This window comes from Ochotona curzoniae, unplaced genomic scaffold, assembly GCF_017591425.1.
Source record: "Ochotona curzoniae isolate NIBS_2020 unplaced genomic scaffold, NIBS_Ocur_1.0 patch422, whole genome shotgun sequence".
NCBI classification, from domain to species: domain Eukaryota; kingdom Metazoa; phylum Chordata; class Mammalia; order Lagomorpha; family Ochotonidae; genus Ochotona; species Ochotona curzoniae.
Genome location: NW_024466998.1, coordinates 470,077 through 488,932, shown reverse-complemented (window position 1 = coordinate 488,932; position 18,856 = coordinate 470,077). Strand labels below are relative to the sequence as shown.

At 41.9% G+C, this 18,856-nt stretch overlaps 1 long non-coding RNA gene across 1 annotated transcript; it reads right to left on the bottom strand.

Annotated features, from left to right (window-relative positions):
* Positions 1–5,830: 5,830 nt before the first annotated feature.
* Positions 5,831–14,517, bottom strand: LOC121167673. The gene is made up of 3 exons (XR_005885621.1): positions 14,506–14,517; positions 11,679–11,689; positions 5,831–5,908 (listed from the first exon to the last, which is right to left on the bottom strand). It is a non-coding gene; the product is annotated as an uncharacterized LOC121167673 (long non-coding RNA).
* Between the last annotated feature and the right edge of the window lie 4,339 nt (positions 14,518–18,856).

The following is an 18,856-nucleotide window of genomic DNA, read 5'->3' as shown; positions in this document are numbered from 1 at the left end:
CGAACAAAAACCAGCATGAGGTCAAGGGTTTTTATTTTTTAAAATCCTTAACACTCCTTAAAATCTGGGAGTGGGTTGTTCTTTATTGATTGATTGTGTTGAAAATAACTTCCTTTGCTTTATTTACAGCTGCTTAATAATTGAGATTTGAGATAAATGTTACTCCCTCAACTTCCAGCTTGATTTAAAGTAAGAAAAGCAGGCATTAAGAAGATAAGTGTATCAGGACTGGTGCTGTGGGTAGGCTGCCCACACAGCAGCAACAGCAGCATCCCACTTGGTTGCATACCCCGATACTCCCTGCTAATATGTCTGGGAGCACAGCAGAGGATGACCCAAGTGCTTGGGCCCCTGAACCCATTTGGAAGGTCTGGAAGAGGTTCCTAGCTTCTGCCTGGCCCAGCTCAGGTCATTGTGGTCATTTAAGGAGTGAAGCAGTGGATGGAGAATTCTTTGACTTTGCCTTCAAATAAATAGATACTAAAAAAAAAAAAATAGAAAAAGAACACATTGGAATATTACGCTTTTGGATAGCATGGCCTGTATCAACAGCTTCCCTAGTGCCATATATCCACTTTTATCACAGGAAGAGTTGGAAAACCATGGGCCATTTGCTTCCTGATGTATGAGACTATCATATCCTTAAAGGAAAGGGACAGAGAGGCTGATCGGCATACGACCAGTTCGCTTTTCCAGACTTACCAGTTGAATGAGTCATTGGTGAAAGCGAGAGGAGAGATGGTATCTCCCAGCAGCTCCAGTCAGACTCGCCATCTTTACAGTGACGTCGCTAGCTGCTTAAATTGGTCAGCTGCTTGTTTCATCTTTATCCATTTTAAGCAAACACAGTGAGTTCTTTTCCCTTAAATGTTTACTTTATATGCATTGGCTTGCTTATACTTCTTTGTGTGTATTTAGAAGAAAAGGTATAGGCAAAATAAGCAATTTGGGAAACATGTTGAAAATTTACCCTTGTTGACTCATGTATCAAACCACCTTTATTATCCCTGTTTCATCAAGAAAATTGGTGAAGCTACGTTTTTCAAAAGAATGTTCCACTGTTATCTCTAGAAGCTTCTTTAACTCACAGCCACACAATATTGTATGTTTTGGTTGTCTATCCTCTGGAACTGACATGGTCCATAAATGATCCTTTAACACTTTGTAAATTAAAATGCTGAAGGAGGCACCTTTCCAATAATGATGGAATAGCAGCCCCATTGGAGCCTGTGTTGGCAGCGATGCCACTCAGCAACTCCTGACAGCAAACAGGACACCAGTCACCAGCCATTGTGAAACACGGGTGCATTGCAGATGTTAAATTCTGAAAGCAACATTTGTTGAATTTTAAGCATATTGCTTTTTCTAGTTGTCACATTCTTCTCTCTCTCTCTCTCTCTCTCTCTCTCTCTCTCTGTGTGTGTATTAATAAAAATAAAGCAAAATCTACCATTTTCCCCATGGAAAATCTCTCTCTGTAACTCAAATTTCAAGTAAATAAAAAAAATTACACTTTTTTTTAAAAAAAGTGTACAATTAATTATATCCACAATAGTCACCACCACTGTATTGCAAAATATCTGTATGTGAAGTTAAATAGTTAAATAGTAACTCCCACTCCCCTAATTTCTAATCTACTTTTGGTTTCTTTCATATATAGATATACACATACCATATATATATCATGTAAATGGATTTAATACAGCATTTATTTCTGGCTGCTTTCATTCACTGTACTGTTTTCAAGGTTCATTCATGCTATGGCATGTCAAATCTCCTTTCTTGTTATTTGGGTAATATTACATTGTGTGTGGATACATTTTAATTATCCACCTATTGAATGGATATTTGAACTGCTTCCTCCTTTTGACTGTTGTGGGCAATCTCCAGTGAATATTGATGTACAAGAATCTGAAACCCTGTGTGCAATTCTTCGGGATATAAGCCTCGATAGTGTAGACTTGTGTGTTAAGTGTTTGAGGAACGTCTGATTCTCATCTGATTGATGCTTTGGGGATGAGTAGAAAGTGATCCATTCTAACAAGGAACTAAAAAGGAAGTGGTGATGATTACTCATGACCTCGGAGTGACTCACCTGCCAACAATGTGCTGCCAGAGGTTCTGGAATTACAAGGGAACTTCAAGAAGCTTGCAGAAAATGGAACGAAAAGCTAGCTTTACTATGCTGCACAAAATTTTGAAATCTGTGCATATGAGGGAGCTTCAAAAGCTTCATAGAAAAAGACATAGTTATGATAACTGTGCACGGATTTGAATTTTTTGCACTCAGATAAGATCTTTTTAATTCAGTTTTCCCATAGAAGGTTTTTGGCAGCTCCTTCATATGTGTGTGTGTCTGTGTGCATTTTGAATATACTTAACCAATCTTAATGCTCGTGCCTTTAGTTTCACAGTGTCTAGCAAAATGCTGTTTTTCAAAGTTACTTAAATCAGCACCTTTTCATAAAATTCCAGGTTTTTTTGGAGCTGGCACTCTAGATGTGAATAGGTGTATATTCAAGACGTGGTAGTTGTGGTTGGTGCAGCAATGCAGTGGGTTGGGCTTCTGCATATAGTGTGGGCATCCTGTATGTTTACTGGTTTGAGTCCTGGCTGCTCCACACTGATCCAGCTTCCTGCTGGTGCTTCTGGGAAAGCAGTAGAGGATAGGTCCTTGTACACACAAGGAAGACCTGGAACTTTCTGGCTCCTAGCTTTGGCCTATGAGCATTTGAGAAATGAATCAGTGAATGAAAAAATTCTCCCTGTCTTCAAAATGAGTAAAAACAGTTATTAAAAACGTGACAGTTTGGCCCAGAGTGGTTTGCTTAGTAGCTCAAGTCCTCACCTTATATGTGCCAGGATCCCATATCAGTGCGGATTTGTGTCCTGGCTGCTCCACTTCCCATCTAGCACCCTGCTTGTGGCCTGGGAAAGCAGTCAAGGACCCGGAGCAGAGCCTGGCTTTGGATTGGCTCAGCTCCAGCTGTTGTGGCTACTCGGGGAGTAAATCAATGGCTGGCACATCTTCCTCTCTAACTCTCCTTCTCTCTAAAATCTGGCTTTTCAGTAAAAATAAATAAACCTAAAACAAACAAGGAAACAGAACAGTATGATTGTTTTTAAAGACATGGTTCCTTTTGCTCTGGACTTTCTGGCCAGCTATAGCCACCCTGGCAAGAGGCCTGGAATATTACCTGGCGTGCATAGCTCGACTGAACAGCGACATTCATTGCCAGATACACTTGTGAGAACCTCATAGACCATCTTGTTGAGCCACCTAATACTCTTAGTTGTCTGACAGATCCAAGACAAAACCAATAGGATTGCCCTGCTGAGCCCCCTACATTGCTAATCCACTGAATCGCAAGAGAATGGAGCGACTCTTGAAATTCATCTCTATATTTTTGTCAGTAAGTTTTGAGATAGTGTGTTAAGGCAGTCATAATATTGGTACTGAGTCAGCCTAGGTCTTTACATATTCTAGGAGGCTCTGCATCTTGCTCCTTCTGAAGTTTTATATGTTTCAAAACGGGTTGTGTTCAGGCAACTTAAACCAGTGCAGGTGCCATGACAGACAGTGATGTTTTCCTTAAATAAATATTACCAAGTCAAGCAATTTACTTCATAACAAGTGTGTTTCCAATATGTTTCCAAGTATTTCCAATATGAGTTGTGAGTAAGCTCCTAGTTGAGGATCTTCTTTCATTTCATCCATTTTGTTTTCTTAGGTTGTAAAGGTGAGTGATTTTGGTAAGGATACTGGATGTTGGGTCTTTGTAGGGCTAACTAGATGTCATTTGTAGAAGCTGGTGGGTCGTGACAACATTCAGCTCACAGCACTTCCTCACAATCATGGCCTGTCCGCTGGTGCTTTGTCAACTTTTTGAAGTTGATGGATTTAGCTGTAAAATTGTAAGTATTGTATACTTTCTGGTTACTTCTCTTGTGCCTTTCTTTTACCTCAAAGGATATTTTTTTCCTGCAACTTTTCATATGCTGTATGTGTCATTTTTCTCCAGTGGTAAACCAGATGGATCCTCAAGGTCAGGTCAGCCGGATGAATGCTAATCTGTGGCCTTCCAATACCCCATGGAATTGAGAGCACACTCTCTGCCATGTGAACTACCCTTTCCATTATACTAGCAGCATGCCATCAATACTTGGATTAACATCAACACTTACACACATAGCAAGCTAACTGTAGGGGCAAATAAATGCATTATTCTGTGTGTGTGTGTGTGTGTATGTGTGTGTGTGTGTGTGTTTATTTAAAGGCACAGTTTCACACAGTTTCAGAGGGAGAAGAGACAAAGGTCTTTTACCCACTGGTTCACATGCCAAACAACCCGAGCTCGGCTGGTGTGAGACCAGGAGCTAGGAGTCACTTCCAGTCTCCCACATGGGTGCAGGGGCACAAGGACCTGGACCATTGTCCACTGTTCTCCCAGGCTGCAAGCTGGAAACTGGATTACAAGTGGAGCAGCCAGGACCCAAACCAGAACACATGTGAGATGATGGTGCTGCTGGTAGAAGCTTTGTTTACTATAGCAAAGCCCCAGGCTCACCAATGCCTTACTCTTCATCATAGACCACTGGGTAGCATCAGGGGATTGTGGCAGAGATAACTCATTCTCCTTTTAGGGCCAAAAAGGATGTGAAGAGATTCAGTCCAACTGTCTTTCAAATTATCATAAGGCAGAAGCAAACCACACACGATCCAGGTTCCTAGGCATTCCTGGGAAAGGTGGCAGGTAAATAGGGGGCCCTTTGGATTAGGTGTGGTAACACCACTTTGTGCCAGTCACAGGTAGAGAGCCCAAGGAAGCATTTCCTTGAACCATACAACTTTGGAAGAAAAGTTTTAAAATAATTAACCAGCTCTGGTTTCTTTTTTAGATAGATGAGAGAATAGTAGTGAGAGTCAGGCATGGGGAGGGTTGCCCCAGGGTGTATCTTGCCCCAGGGTCAGCGGTTAAGGTAGCTGTGGGAACCTTGCCCCAGGGCGTGTTATCTTTCACTACACATCCTGTTTCTCATTTAATCCCTTTTCAGTAATTTTCGTAATTCAATTCTATATCACCATTTGTGAATTCTGCTTTTTCATTTTGCCCATTTTATCTTGTAAAGTAAAAAACTGGATTGTCTCGCCACCTCCGGTAGAAGCCGGTTTGAGAAATCGCCGGACCGAGGCGTAAGCTTCAAGGAAGGATGCCTCCCGGAATCGGCTGCATCTCTAGTGGTCTTGGCGTTTCTAACTGTACTCTCTTTGCTCTTATCTTTATGACTGGAATAATACTATTTATGTGCGGCAAAGGCTCGATGTTTCTTTATAAATCTATGAAGCCTTCTGACAGGAGATTGGATAAGAATAGCAAGCAGTCTGAGATAAAAACTATTAAGTTATTAGTTTTAGTGAATCTATTTAGGGTTAATTTTGAGAATTTCTAGAAAGAAGATTATAGTAGAAAGCTATAGCTTAAGAAGCCATACAGGAAGAAAAACAAGAAATATAGGCAAGTTAATATTAAAACCAGTGTAAGGCACAAAACACAATGAGGGCTAACTACTTAATCATTAAAACTGCAACTGGTGCCAAACTGCGTCCACAAGAAATAACAACTGCAGTCTGTCACCGGGCTGTTAGAGAACAATCTTTGCTCAACACACCTGTTTACCTCCCTGGAATAATTGCTTGTAGAAATGTAACCACACGTATAAACAAAGAAAAATGTTCTTTTGCAATAATCTATTGTATATAAGCTGATGCCTTGCTTTTGCAAAATACACTCAGATACAACTTCCTTGAGTTGTCATGTCTGTTTGTCACTCGCCGAATCCTTGCCCACCATTCCCGGGGTCCTGTTCCCGTCGGACTGATTGCTCCCGGCCGAGCCCGTCCGTCGCACTGGATCTATTCCATATGTGAGGCATGACAGAATTATGGGTGTTAAAAATAATAAATAAATACGTGTGTAAATACTTACAAAAATGGGGATTCATGCCTTATACCGAAAGCCACGATAAAAATTCTGTAAGATATGGAAGCATCCTTGAATTCCTCACTTGATTCTAGCTTTCTTTTTGGGACTCATTCTTCTCTCAAGTTCAGGCAGGCATTGCAGTCTTGATTTTGAGCCCATGATTTGTCCATTCTTAACTAAATTCAGAAAATGACGAGTGCGTTATCTCCATCTTTAAAGTCTAGATAAACCCTGGCAGTCAGTCGTGGGGAAAATTGTTAAGTTCTCTAGTTCTTCAGCAATGCTTTTCTAGGATATCCAAAACTCATCTGGGTCATGGAGTTCCTGGGGAGATGCTAAGCCACGCCTCATCTTCGGAGGAAGAAATCCTTAGCTCGCATGTTAGTAAACATTTTAGTCATTTGCAACTCACTTGAAAGCCCCAGTGAGTCTATCCAAAGTGTTCTTAGTAAACTTTCACTGTTTTACTTAAGAAGCACTTACTTCTTTGTATGGGTCTTCTGTGGAAAGAAATGAGCAATTACAAATACTGTGGACTCAAGATGTCCATTTATAAATTTATCTTTCAGGTATGGTTTTAATTAAAAAAAAAAAAAAAACCCAAACCCGAATTTAGACAACAGCTAAAAGTAATATTGATGGTTACTTTTGAAACTGTACTCACGTGTTGGACAGGGCCCCACCGGATTGGATGAGACTAGTCCTTGAGTTGCCACACCTTCTTAGTTAGGGTCGTTATTGACCAAAGGGGTTACTCACTACTACAGATTTTTTTTTTTCCTATGTTCCAATTTTTGGCAATTTTTCCCCCTATGGGGATGTTTGTTTTCTCTTGGCAAGCTTCCGACTGCCTGATGCTTTTGAAGCTATATGTCTGTGATAAAAAATCTTCAATTCTTGCTGTGTGCCGTTTAGGTTTTGACACTACAAAGTTAGTTTCTCCCAAGCCATGTGCTGAACAACATTTATTCTCCTAAGTGGTGCCACACTTTGAGAGGCTGCCCTGTCTTTCCTGGGCATTTTCAATTGTAGAATCTAGAATTGTGCATACAAGATCCTTGGTAAAGAAGAGTTGTGGCCCCAGGAACTCATCCATCTACTCGCCACCTGTTTCAGCTAGTGCAACAAGAAATGCTGGGCTGTTTTTCAGATGGCTTGCCCAACAAGACACTGTCACAGATTTTTTTTATTCCTTCCTCCATTCCTCCCCTCCTTTTCTCTCTCTCTCTCTCTCTCTCTCTCTCTCTCTTTCTTTCAACTTAGAAGCTGCCGTTGTGGTGGAAAAGGTTAAGCTGCCACTTGTGACAATGACATCTCATATCCAAGTGCTGGTTCAAGTCCAGGCTGCAATTTTTTTCTTAAAAAGAGAATTTTTCTCTTAAAAGAGAAAAAAAGCAAAATTTCACAAAACTGAGATACAGTTATCTTTTTTTTTTTATCTCAATGCATTGTAAGTCCTTAGGGAGGCAAATTAATTTTTATCAGTTTAAACTGATACAAAGAGGGGCTGGTGTTTTGGCAACGCTGTGTTAACACAGCTGCTGTCTGTATTACGGCAGCACTGAACAGGCGCACTGGTTCCAGTACTGACTGGTTGGCCTCTAAGCCAGCTCCCTGCTAGCGGCCCCATGGAAACAGCAGAGGATGGCCACATACTTGGGCCCCTGCCACCCATGTGGGAGGCCTGAATGGAGTTCCAGGTTCCCGGCTTGGACTAGTCCAGTCCTGGGCTCTGTGGCCATTTGGAAAGTGAACTAGTAGCTCAAAGATCTCTTTGTCTTTCACTCTCTTTGATGCTCTGCCTTTCAAGGTAAGTAACTAACTCTTAAATTATTTAAAAAGGTATTAGTATGGATTGTCTTGTCATAGTTAACCATTAGTTCATTAGTTAGTTGTAAATTCCAAGTGAAAAATTACTAATTGTTGAACTCTTCCCGCAATACTGCAAGAGTATGTTGTGTGTCATTTGCTTGCACCCTAACGTTGACCTGTTTGTGTGGAGTCATTACAATTAATCGAAAACATCAAATTATTGCATGATTCTATGCCTTAACACATTAGGCACATTTTCAGCCTTCAGAAACCACAGTATAAATGATGCACATTTAGAAAACATGTTCATATTAAGATAGTTTGTTTTATCCTGACATAATTAAGTATGATTTAATTTTGGGAGAAAGCAAGTATGTATGCTTTTGAGCATAACTCCTTTGTATCTCCGTTTGGCCACTCTATTTCCATCTTTAACTTCGCAAATTCAAATGACCTAACAGATAAAAGTATCTTTCCACATAGCAGTGCTGTAGACCAGCTAGCTTTTAGCATAACTTTGCCTTTCTTTTTTAGCATTTGACTACTGAATAAGAGGGTTTTCAATCACATGTTAAAAGCTTGACGAAATGGTAGCTTCCCCGCTTTCTCCTCTGAGCAGCTGCCTTGTAGATAAGTACATTTCCTGGTTTGAAGTGAGCGTGGTTAAATACAAGAGAATGTTTAGGACATTTCCATGATTTCTATTGAGAAAAGCATTGCGAGTAAGTGCTTCACTCCACAAGATGTAAGGCAAGAATCCTGATGATTTTCTCCACTAGGTTTTCCACATGAACTTTCCGCAAGAGTTCTTGAAAGAATGATTTCTATTCTTTTGTAAGTGGCACCTGGAGAAGCCCTTTAGTGTCTTTGCTCAATCACAATCTATCATAACTATTTGATCTCTAAGGCCAGGCCGTGTCAGGGGGACCACACATAAAATGCCTCGTCCTTATCGTTGAATTAGCTCTTTGGATTTCACAATTACATGGTATTTGGGGTGGGGGGTGGAGACACCACAATGTCTAAGTAAACGTCTTTGTCTTAAAATCTCTGTGACTCCAACCTCAAGGCAGAGTCTGTGTTACTTCTGTCAGCCATGCCTTCATGGAGAGGATTTTAACACTGTTGCTGGGCTAAGATAAAATCCTGTGTACCTAGAAAGTAAACTGAAGGTTATGCATCCTCAGAGCATCTGTAAGCATTTCACAGCCGTTTCACCCAAATCTTTTTAGAAATTTGAATGTGTTTTTCCTAGCTCATATCATTTACTACTATTTTTGTCAATCACAAAATTAAAAGCGATTTACCTGATGATCACAATTTAGAGTATTGGATTTAAAAAAATTTTTTTTTAATTGGAAAGATTTAGAGAGAGAAAGAAAGACAGATAGAAAGATCTTCTATCTGCTGGTTTACTCCCCAAATGGACACATTGGATGGAGCTGAGCCGATCTGAAGCCAGGAGCCAGGAACTTTCTTTGGGTCTCCCACACCAGTGCAGGTCCCCAGGCTTTTGGGCCATCCTCCTCTGCTTTCCCAGGCCACAAGTAGGGAACTGGATCAGAAATGAAGCAGCTGGGGTACAAAGTGGCAACCATAAGGGATACCACACTTGGAAGTGTAGAATTAGGAAGTTTAGCCATTGCAAGTGGTCCCAAGAATGCATTCAATAATTTAAGATTTGTATTGTTATGTATTTTCACTTTAAGTTAAAAACATGGCTTTGGATCAGTACAGCACCAGTCATTGCACTCACTTGGGGAGTGAATCATCGGATGGAAAATCTTCCTGTCTCTCCTCCTCTCTGTGTATCTGCCTTTGTAATAAAAAATAAGTAAATCTTTAAAAACAGAAAAAGCTGAAAAGAGAGAAAGAGAAGCATTTATCCAAATGTCCAAGACAGCCAGGGCTGCGCCAGTCCAAAGACAGGACCCTGGAGCTCAGTTCTGGTCTGGCTGGCTGCCAGTGACTGGGTCCCGCAGCCACCACCTGCTGCCTGCAGGAGGTTGAAACCGGAAGTGGAGGCAGGGCCTGAGTGGAAGTCAATCTCGCACTTGAACCCATATTGCATTACGAAGTGGGGGTTTCCCAGACTGCCTTTAACACCTGCCCCTGTCTGAATACGTTATCTTTCCTTAACTATCCTGCAGCTAAACAGAATTTTTAAATCAAGAAATTTTACCAATCTTATTTTGCTCTTATGACAGAGACTTCATTGCATTAAAATACGCAGGATAAGCTGGGAATCATGAGTGCACAATACAACATTCTGTATAAATTTATTCCAAAATCACTACTTTTGTGAAGCTTCTGTCACTGTGGGAATTATAAAAATTAGGTTGATATTCATAAAATCTTATTTCAAAAACTTCATCATTTTTAGAATGCCGTTGTGGGGATGTTTCAAAATCTTGAAATGATTGTTAAAGGGAAACAAAGAACAGTATACCTGTGATGGGTTGTATTACATCCGGGTGCTTCCTCTGATATCTTCCGCTGTAGTCTGGGGACACAAGCAGGTGGATTTACACGGCGCAAGAATAGCTGCTAGGAACACATCCCAGCACGTCAGGAGGCATTTTCATCGAGAATGGGATGATTGGTAAAAGGGTTGACCTCACATTTTGAAGACAGACAGCCCTGTGTAGATTCATAGACCGATTACGTAAAACTCGATTGCTCCCTTGTGCACTGATTCTGGGCTTCCGGCATGAAAATCTGAACAAACCACACTTTTTAAAAAATATTTATACTTTAAAGTTTTCCTAAGCCAACATTTGTCTGAATGTGGTTTGCTTATTTTTTGACTAAAAGCATTAATTGGCATGACTAAGTCAAATATAAATAGCTTATTGAAATCCTCTCAAACAACAATAAAGGAACATTTGTTTATACTAAGAAAAAAGGAGCCTTCAAAGTCTGAATGTTTACAATAATTGTTTCCAACAGTTTTTCCTTCCATAAACATTGACATGAGTATGACTACCATTAAACTGAATTTTTGTTTATCAGAAAAGATTCTATTCTTTGTGTTAAATAGTTTTCAATGCCTAATTTCCTGCAAACTTTCTGTACCAATTACTGATTTTGCTTTCACTGCGTGTTTTTTTGTGTGTGTGTGTATGAGTTTAAAATTGATGTATTGTATAACTACTGAAAACACTGAACTAAATGAACAAGTGAGAAGGAAAACGTGGCATTTCTTCATTGCTAGCCACAGACCATGATTATTTAGCTCCAATGGACTCCACTGGAGATTTTCAGTGACAGAAAAAAATATGAAACTGCTTTAAGATATTAATAGGCAATAAGACTGCAAATGTCGAATTGAACATTAAAGAGAACATGCGAACGTGAGGGAATTATCAGCAGGCTCAGTCATCGGGTGCGAGATGGGACTTAAAGAACAGAAAGTTTGAAGGCTTGTGGTGCCAGCATCATATTTAGGAAACAGTGCAAGCCACCAGCATGTAATCAATGACGGGATGTCTAGTGAAATCTCTTCACCATCAGAAAAAATGTATGAGAAAGTCACCCACGTGTGGCCTCTCATCGTTGTATTAAATCATAGCATTCTGACATTGGAGAGAAATACTTACTCTTGTGTGGCAGAGGCAAAATGGAGAAGACTAAAATCAGTATTTGAATGAAAGTAACAGAATAACTATAAGCTCTATTCTGTCTTTTTCTTATCTCAGCTTTTTCTTACGAGTGCTCATTGGGTGCAAAGCTAACTTCTGGTTACAAAGACATCCACAAATGATTTCTCGGTGTACTTTTAGAATAGAGCTATTGGGGTTCTTGGAGTATTGGTCGCTAGCAGGAGAGTGGACCGGGTATGGATAATCCTTCTGATAAGTGTCCTTGGAACTTTCATGCAACGTGGAATGAGTCTGGAGTTACAACAGGTGTGTCACCATAGAGCAGGTCAAAAAGTCTGTGAAACCTGAGTTCTAGGAGGCCTAAAGATCCAGGGAAGGACTGTGGCCTGGGTCGGGGAGATCAGAGCCTTCCTCGACAATTATATTTCCTCTTCTTTAAAACTCTTAGCCCCAGCTGTAGCAACTCCCTTGGTCACCTCGTACATAGGTAAATGTTACAATTCTGGGAGAAAAGCAGCCAAGAGCTGATAGGTATTCTGGGCCTGATTAATGCCAAATTTGTGTTAACTATACCAGTGTGCCAGCATAATTGCCTATTCTATTTTTTTTCTTTGAAGATATGTAGGGAAGGCAGGGCACACCAGGTAGGGAAATTGCAGATTGCCCAGGGAAGGGTGTTTGGGGAGACATATGTGAGTGGGAGCAGTTGAGGACATGTTTAACAGGGCAGGAATGACTTCTGGGTTCTTTCAGAGGTGGGGCCACTGCACTGGAAGGTAGATGAGAGAGCTTAGATTGAGCAGTTTAGAGGGGAAGAAACCGGAGGACATGTCTAGGACAATGCACCCACCCTCATGGGAGACCTAGGGTAGGCTAAGTCACATCACCAACCGCCTGATGGTGCATGCAAAAGTTAGGGCCAGGGTACATGCCTGGCTGGTCTAGGCTACAGTACCTGCCCGTAAGTGTCAGAGCAGAGGTTGGGCCATACTAGGCTGGGTGGCTGCACCACCAAAACACAAGAGAACTGGGTCTGGGGGCAGATTCCGTAGACTTGTGGGTTCATCTGTGCGGGACTGCAGACTTACACGGAGATCCGGGAGCAATGACTGACTGAGTCAGGCTGCACCACAAAACTCACCTGACACTTATGGGAGCTGGGCCTGAGAGGAGGTGAGGCTGGGCCAGTCTACAGCATCTGCTAGCATGATCAAAGGCTGAGACTGAGTGCAGACCATGCCAAGCATGGCTGTGGCATCTCCCAGTGTGCATGAAATCCAGGGCTGGTAGTAGGCCTGGTAGGTGAACTTGTGGAACTCCTCTGCTAAGGCTGAAGCTCTTCCGGGGAGCACAATAGCAGGGGCTGGAGGTGGGCCATTTTAGGCAAGACAGTAGCACTTCTCAGCATTTGTGTGGTGGCTGGGTCTTGGGGCAGGCCAGGCCGAACTAGATCATGACACTCATGAGTATGCACAAGAGCCAAATGGTGTGTGCGACAAACTAGACTATGCCTGCAGCACATCATGCCAACAGATGCTAAAACATGTTGAGATGGACCTGGTAAGGGTTATTGGGGGTTGTCCCAACTCGGCCGTGATACTGGTGTGCGTGAAGACCAGGCCTGTGACAGGCTGGCCTGGGCTTGGCTGCAGCATCCATCAGTATGCATGAGAGATGGGGCTGGGAGCTGAGCTCACCAGGGTGTTACATCCACAAGTATGTGCATTGGCTGGTTCAGGTAGCAGACCAAATCTAACCCTGCACTGGCTGACACAAAAAAGCGTGTGAAGATGTCTTTAGGTTTATCATAGATAGGACATGCAAGACCTTCTTCTGGGGTATCATAGTATATATTATATCTGTGCTTCATTGAGGTGTGTAAATCAAGACATCTGGATTGAGATCAAATTTCAGTACCATAAAGGAGATTACATCCTCAGAATGGGAAGGGTAATAGGGCAAATCCTTCATTTCTGCGCTGTGTTAAATGGACCCGGCTTCCTCTTATTGCTTCACATCTCTTGCTCACCTTCCAGACTCCTGGGAAGACAAATGGAGGTAAGGAAGTGGCTGGTGGCTATCACACTGAGTTTCTTTTAAAATTTATTTTCATTTTATTTGAGAAAGAGGGATGTGGTAGAGACAGAAAGAGAGAGAGATGACAGACACTTTTAGTGAGATTTTTCAGCCGTTAGTTTAATCCCCAATGCCCACAGCCATCAGGGCTGGGCTGGGTTCGGCTGGGCCAGGCTGAAGGAAGGAGCCTGAAACTCAATCCATGTTGTTCCATGGGGTAGCAGGAGCTCAAGGACTTGAGCCATCATCTGCTGCCTGCCAGGAGTCTGGAACAGAATGGGAATAGCAGGACTACAGGCTTCCTGAATTCGGAGTCAACTCTTATGACAAATGCCTGTCCCCACATTGACTTGCTTGTATGTATAAAATGCATGTTCCTGGCAGTGGTGGTTAATGAAAACAACTTGAATAATCTGTATATATCACAGAGATGTGCATTAGATTCTGTATTAAAAGGTAGGCTACTTACAGATAACCCTAGCTATTGGTGTTAAAGTATTAACATGTTTTATATCATGAGAGTCAACCAAGTGAATATATATATATATACACACTTTTCCATTTTCTTCTTAGTCATCTTGCTGAGAGGGTAACTCAACGAGAAGGTAGAAATGAATCTCCCATTAAGGAGGGGTAATTTTTTCAAGAATTCTATAAGATTGATGTTTGGAAAAAGTAGGGAAATTTGTCAGTTATGAGTGTTTCACTACAATGGTGCCAGTCTATATTATACACTGAAAAAATTTTTTTTTCTAAAATGGGCATTTATTTATGTCTAGGAATAAAAGTAATTTTTAAAGAGCCAGGAAACATTGTTCTATAAATATCAAGTTATACTATCTTAGACTAAACAAATGAGGTTAGCTTCAGGAACTTGTGGTTGTAACCACAGCTTCTTCTCCCTGGATATATGAATCCATTATTTATAGTCTATGCTGGGAGAAATTAGATAAATTAATTAGGAGCTGCTCATCCTGCTGAGGAGAGTGTAGCACAGCTCCTTCTGGAGTTCACTTCTTAAAAAAGTGTACTTTAAGAGAATGTGGTGATATGAAAATCTGTTGGAAAAATTCATACCTGAAATGGATGCTGCAGTGCTCTGGATTGAGCCACAAGTTGGGATATTCCTTGTTCCTATAAATTGTATAGGAATTATGGGTGAGGTTGTACCTGTTCTGTTTCTGATCTAGCATTGTTTCTGTCCACCATTGCATGAGACAGCAGTTGAAAGCTTAAATGCTCAGTTCCCCATCACCCATTTGGGGGACCCAGATGGAATTAGAGGCTCCAGGCATCAACCTGTCCCAATCCTGACTGTTGCAAACATTTGGCGACTAAACCAGCAGGTGGAAGGTGTGTGTGTGTGAAAAAATATAGGTATTCACAAAAAGTGCCAGGTCCTAATCTTATTTCTGCTATCTCTGTGTTGAGTGAATTCTCCAATGATCTTTCTGAAACATTCAGTGCATATTCAGAGAAGTAGAGTCTGGGTCCAGTAGGTGCAAGAGCCTAGCTCGGCATGACCTGTGCTCCATGCTGGTTTCTAATTTTGCTTGTGGGCTAAGGTTTGCTCAGTCCTGCCCAGTACACCCTGTTCCATTACCAATTCACACATTAGCCAGCTGTTGGAGCTACTTTGCCCAGCTTGTCTGACCCCCAGGTCTGGACTGCATGTTCACCAGCAGGAGCTATGACTCATCAGGGGCATTTCCCAAGTTCTTCCACTTGATCCACTCCCCTACCCAGTTCTCATACATGCCAATGGGTTTTAGGCCAGTGCCCAGTGCAGTCTGGCCTTCCATTTGGCCATGTATGAGCTGGTGAATGTTGCAGCCTGGCCCACCCCACACCCTATTCAGGATGCACATTCGGGTGCTGCTGCCTTGACCAGTCCAGACTGTTGTGGGTTCCTTTATCTGTGATTGATGGCATGCTCCTTGGTCACACCTAGCTTAGTCCATCACCACCCAAACTCTTGAGCTAACCAGTGGGGCTAGAATTTCCACAGGGTGTGGCCCACACATCCCCCACAGAATCTACCCCCAGATATGGTTCTCAAGTGCTAGTTAATGTCATGGCCCTGCCTAATGTGACCCGTCAGCTGATCCATCATCATGTCAGGTAATAGGATATCCTGCTGGACAAGCCCCAAGCCTTAGCTTTTGCATGAACTGGTGTTCGGTGCTCAGCATTGTTAAGTGATTACAAGTTCTTCAAAGGAAGAGTTACTGTCATTGGGAATCTTTAGGATTGACTCACATCCCAGAAGCACAGTGGGTTCAACCTGGAGCTACCTAAGCAGTGATTCAAAGAACCAAAACTCCAGAGCTCCCTGGCAGGGCGGCCAGCAGGCAGAGCCTGGCGCTCAATTAGGGTGGTGGGTGGGCCCCAGACCTACCCAGTCACAGAGACTTCCCCCCTCGGTGTACTCACCCTGAAGGGAGCAGCCCCCGGAGCCCAGGCAGGCCCGGGGACAGCTCACCACGTGCACATGGTGGCTGGCATGTGGGATCCAGGCATGAGATGCCCCGTCCTGAGACCCACCCGCAGCGGGGAGACTGCAGGAAGTTTAAACTCCGAGGCCCAAGGTCGTGTCCCTCCCCAATCGCATTCACCAACCAATGAGGAAATTCTGCTCTTCTCAAACTGACTGATAAAAATCTTTTAAATGATTGCTTCTCCTAGGTAATAATCAAATATAAAAATTTGTAAAATGGTGGTATGTTAACTAGATATGGCATGACGTCCTGTTAGTTCAGTCTACATTTTTGTAAAAATCAGAATTGCATATAGATATTATTATGCCTGGTGCTCTTCGAAAGTGATAAAATCTACTCACACTGTCCTTACTCTTCTGTGCCAATAATTGGCTGGGGCTGAGTGGCAGTTGCTGCCTTAGGCTTGGCACACGTCCTCCCTCAGTCCCATCCTGCCACCTGCCTGGTCCTTGTGGGCATCTAAGTGCCATGATTGATCTCTGCCCTAAGTCTATATGGAAGAAGAAAACGATTTTCATTCATCAGCCTACTCCTGTCGTCGCCTAGTTTGTGTTTCACACTGTTATTTATAGTGACAGTTCCCTTTCTTTTGTCCTTCCCCCGACCCAAATTTCATACAAGTCAGCTTGCTTAGTTACACATTGTCTGCAATGACACAGAAATGCTCAGTTGTACAGGCTTGATTAAATATTTGTTTTTCTATAGAACACTCCTGCCTCTGTTTCTACCAGTTAGAATGAAAAGAATGATCTAAAGTAATATGAACTCTATAAATAAAAATTTATAAACACATTAAACATACCATCTCTGATTCAAATTAAACTCTAAAAATTATACAGAAAATGGAATCCAAGTGTCCTTTCAAAGGAAATAGGCATCATCACCTATATGGGAGAATCAGCCCTCAGTGGAATTCGGTTTGGAATGAATTGCATTGCTCTCCAGAGCTGCAGGTGTCATGCCGTTCATCTTCCCTTTAAGGGAGCGAAAGATCTAAGCCCGTGAAAATGATGTCTTGGATTTTCTGGTAAAGCCTTTTTCCTTTTCTTTTCTTATCAAAAATCTCTTTTTTAAAATGTGAAATTCTGAGTTAGAGAGAGAGTCTTCCATTGCTGGTTCATTCCACAGAGAGCTGCCACATGACAACCAAATCCAGGCCAGAAGCCACCAGCTTCATCCTCGCCTCCCGCATGGCTGGTAGGAGCACAGGTAGTTGAGCCATCTTCCACTGCCTTCAGGTGCATAAGCAGGAAGCTGGATTAGATGTGAAATAGCCACTACATAACCTGGCACTGGCATGTCAGTTACTGGTGTTAACCCAATGTGTCGCAGGGTTGGTCCCTCTCTATTTTCTTTACAAGCTCACTCTTGGCTAGGTGCTAAGAACACATGGAATACAAATAAGTAATCCCTAAAAAAAATTTCCCCTTTTTGCTTTCATTTCAAAATGATTCTTTCATTTCTAGAACTTAATGAAGACTAAAAAACTGTGCTTATGATTCTATAAATTAGATTTTTAGAGTGTTTCATTTTATTAAATATTCATTTGCGGGCCCGGCGCGGTGGCGCAAGTGGTTAAGGTCCTCACCTTGCATTCCCCGGGATCCCATATGGGCGCCGGTTCTAATCCCGGCAGCCCCGCTTCCCTTCCAGCTCCCTGCCTGTGGCCTGGGAAAGCAGCAGAGGACGGCCCAAAGCTTTGGGACCCTGCACCCGCGTGGGAGACCCGGAAGAGGCTCCTGGCTTCGGATTGGCATAGCATCAGCCGTTGCGCTCACTTGGGGAGTGAATCATCAGACGGAAGATCTTCCTCTCTGTCTCTCCTCTCTGTATATCCACCTTTCCAATAAAAAAATAATAAAAATAAAATCTTTAAAAAAATATTCATTTGCATAACTCTTATGTAAACTGCCTCATAAAACATTACTAGTTATAAATGTGTAACATTTTCTTTTTGATTTAGGAAATTCTTGGGGCCGTCAGGAAGCCTGCTCAGAGGAAAAGTCTACAACCAATCTTTATGAGCCCTGTTGTAGTTGTAATGCTTCTAATGAGGGTTGACATTGTCTGAAAATTGTGAAAGCTTTGAAAATTTAGATCCACATAAAAATCTCTATGTGGATATTGCTAGCAAATCTATTCACATGAGAAAGGAACTAAGATGATTTTCAGTAGAGAAAGAGATAAAGGGTATGCCCAGACAAGATAATATAACTTAGCATTAAAAATAAATAAGCTATTAAGCCATGAACAACTTGGAGGAAACATAAATGCCTATTAGTAACTGATAGAAAATTGTCAGGAAAGGTTATATACCATTTGATCCTTGCTTGATGACATTTAGTAAAAAGCAAGACTATGGACCCACTAGAAAGATCTTTGGTTGCCAAGGCTCTTGTGGAGAAAGGGTTAAATAGGTGGAACCCCGAGTACTTTTTAAGGTGGTCGAGTGATCTGTGTGCTACTGTAATGGTGGTCGCATTCGTGCAGAGCTGGAGGGTGTTGTCCATTGAGAATGAACCATGAAGGAGAGTGTGGTCTTTGCATACTGATGTTGTCATCCCCTGTAGCCAGCAACACGGTGATGTGGGGGACGGGGATACACCGGAACTGTCTGTATTTCCTTAATTTTGCTGCGAACCTAGCAGCGCTATAAAATGTAAAACTTATTATTGGAAAAATTTTTGCAGGTGTTTGTAATTAAGAAACCACTTACTATAAGAAAAAAAAAAAAAACATTTTGCAGGGGAAATACCCCAGACACTACTTGAATATTGACTCCATTAATTGTCAACTTGTGAAATATGACTACTCAGGGCTTCATCTATTTTGTGGATAAACTGAACACATTGCATGCATTTTTTTTTTTCTTTTGGTTTGATTG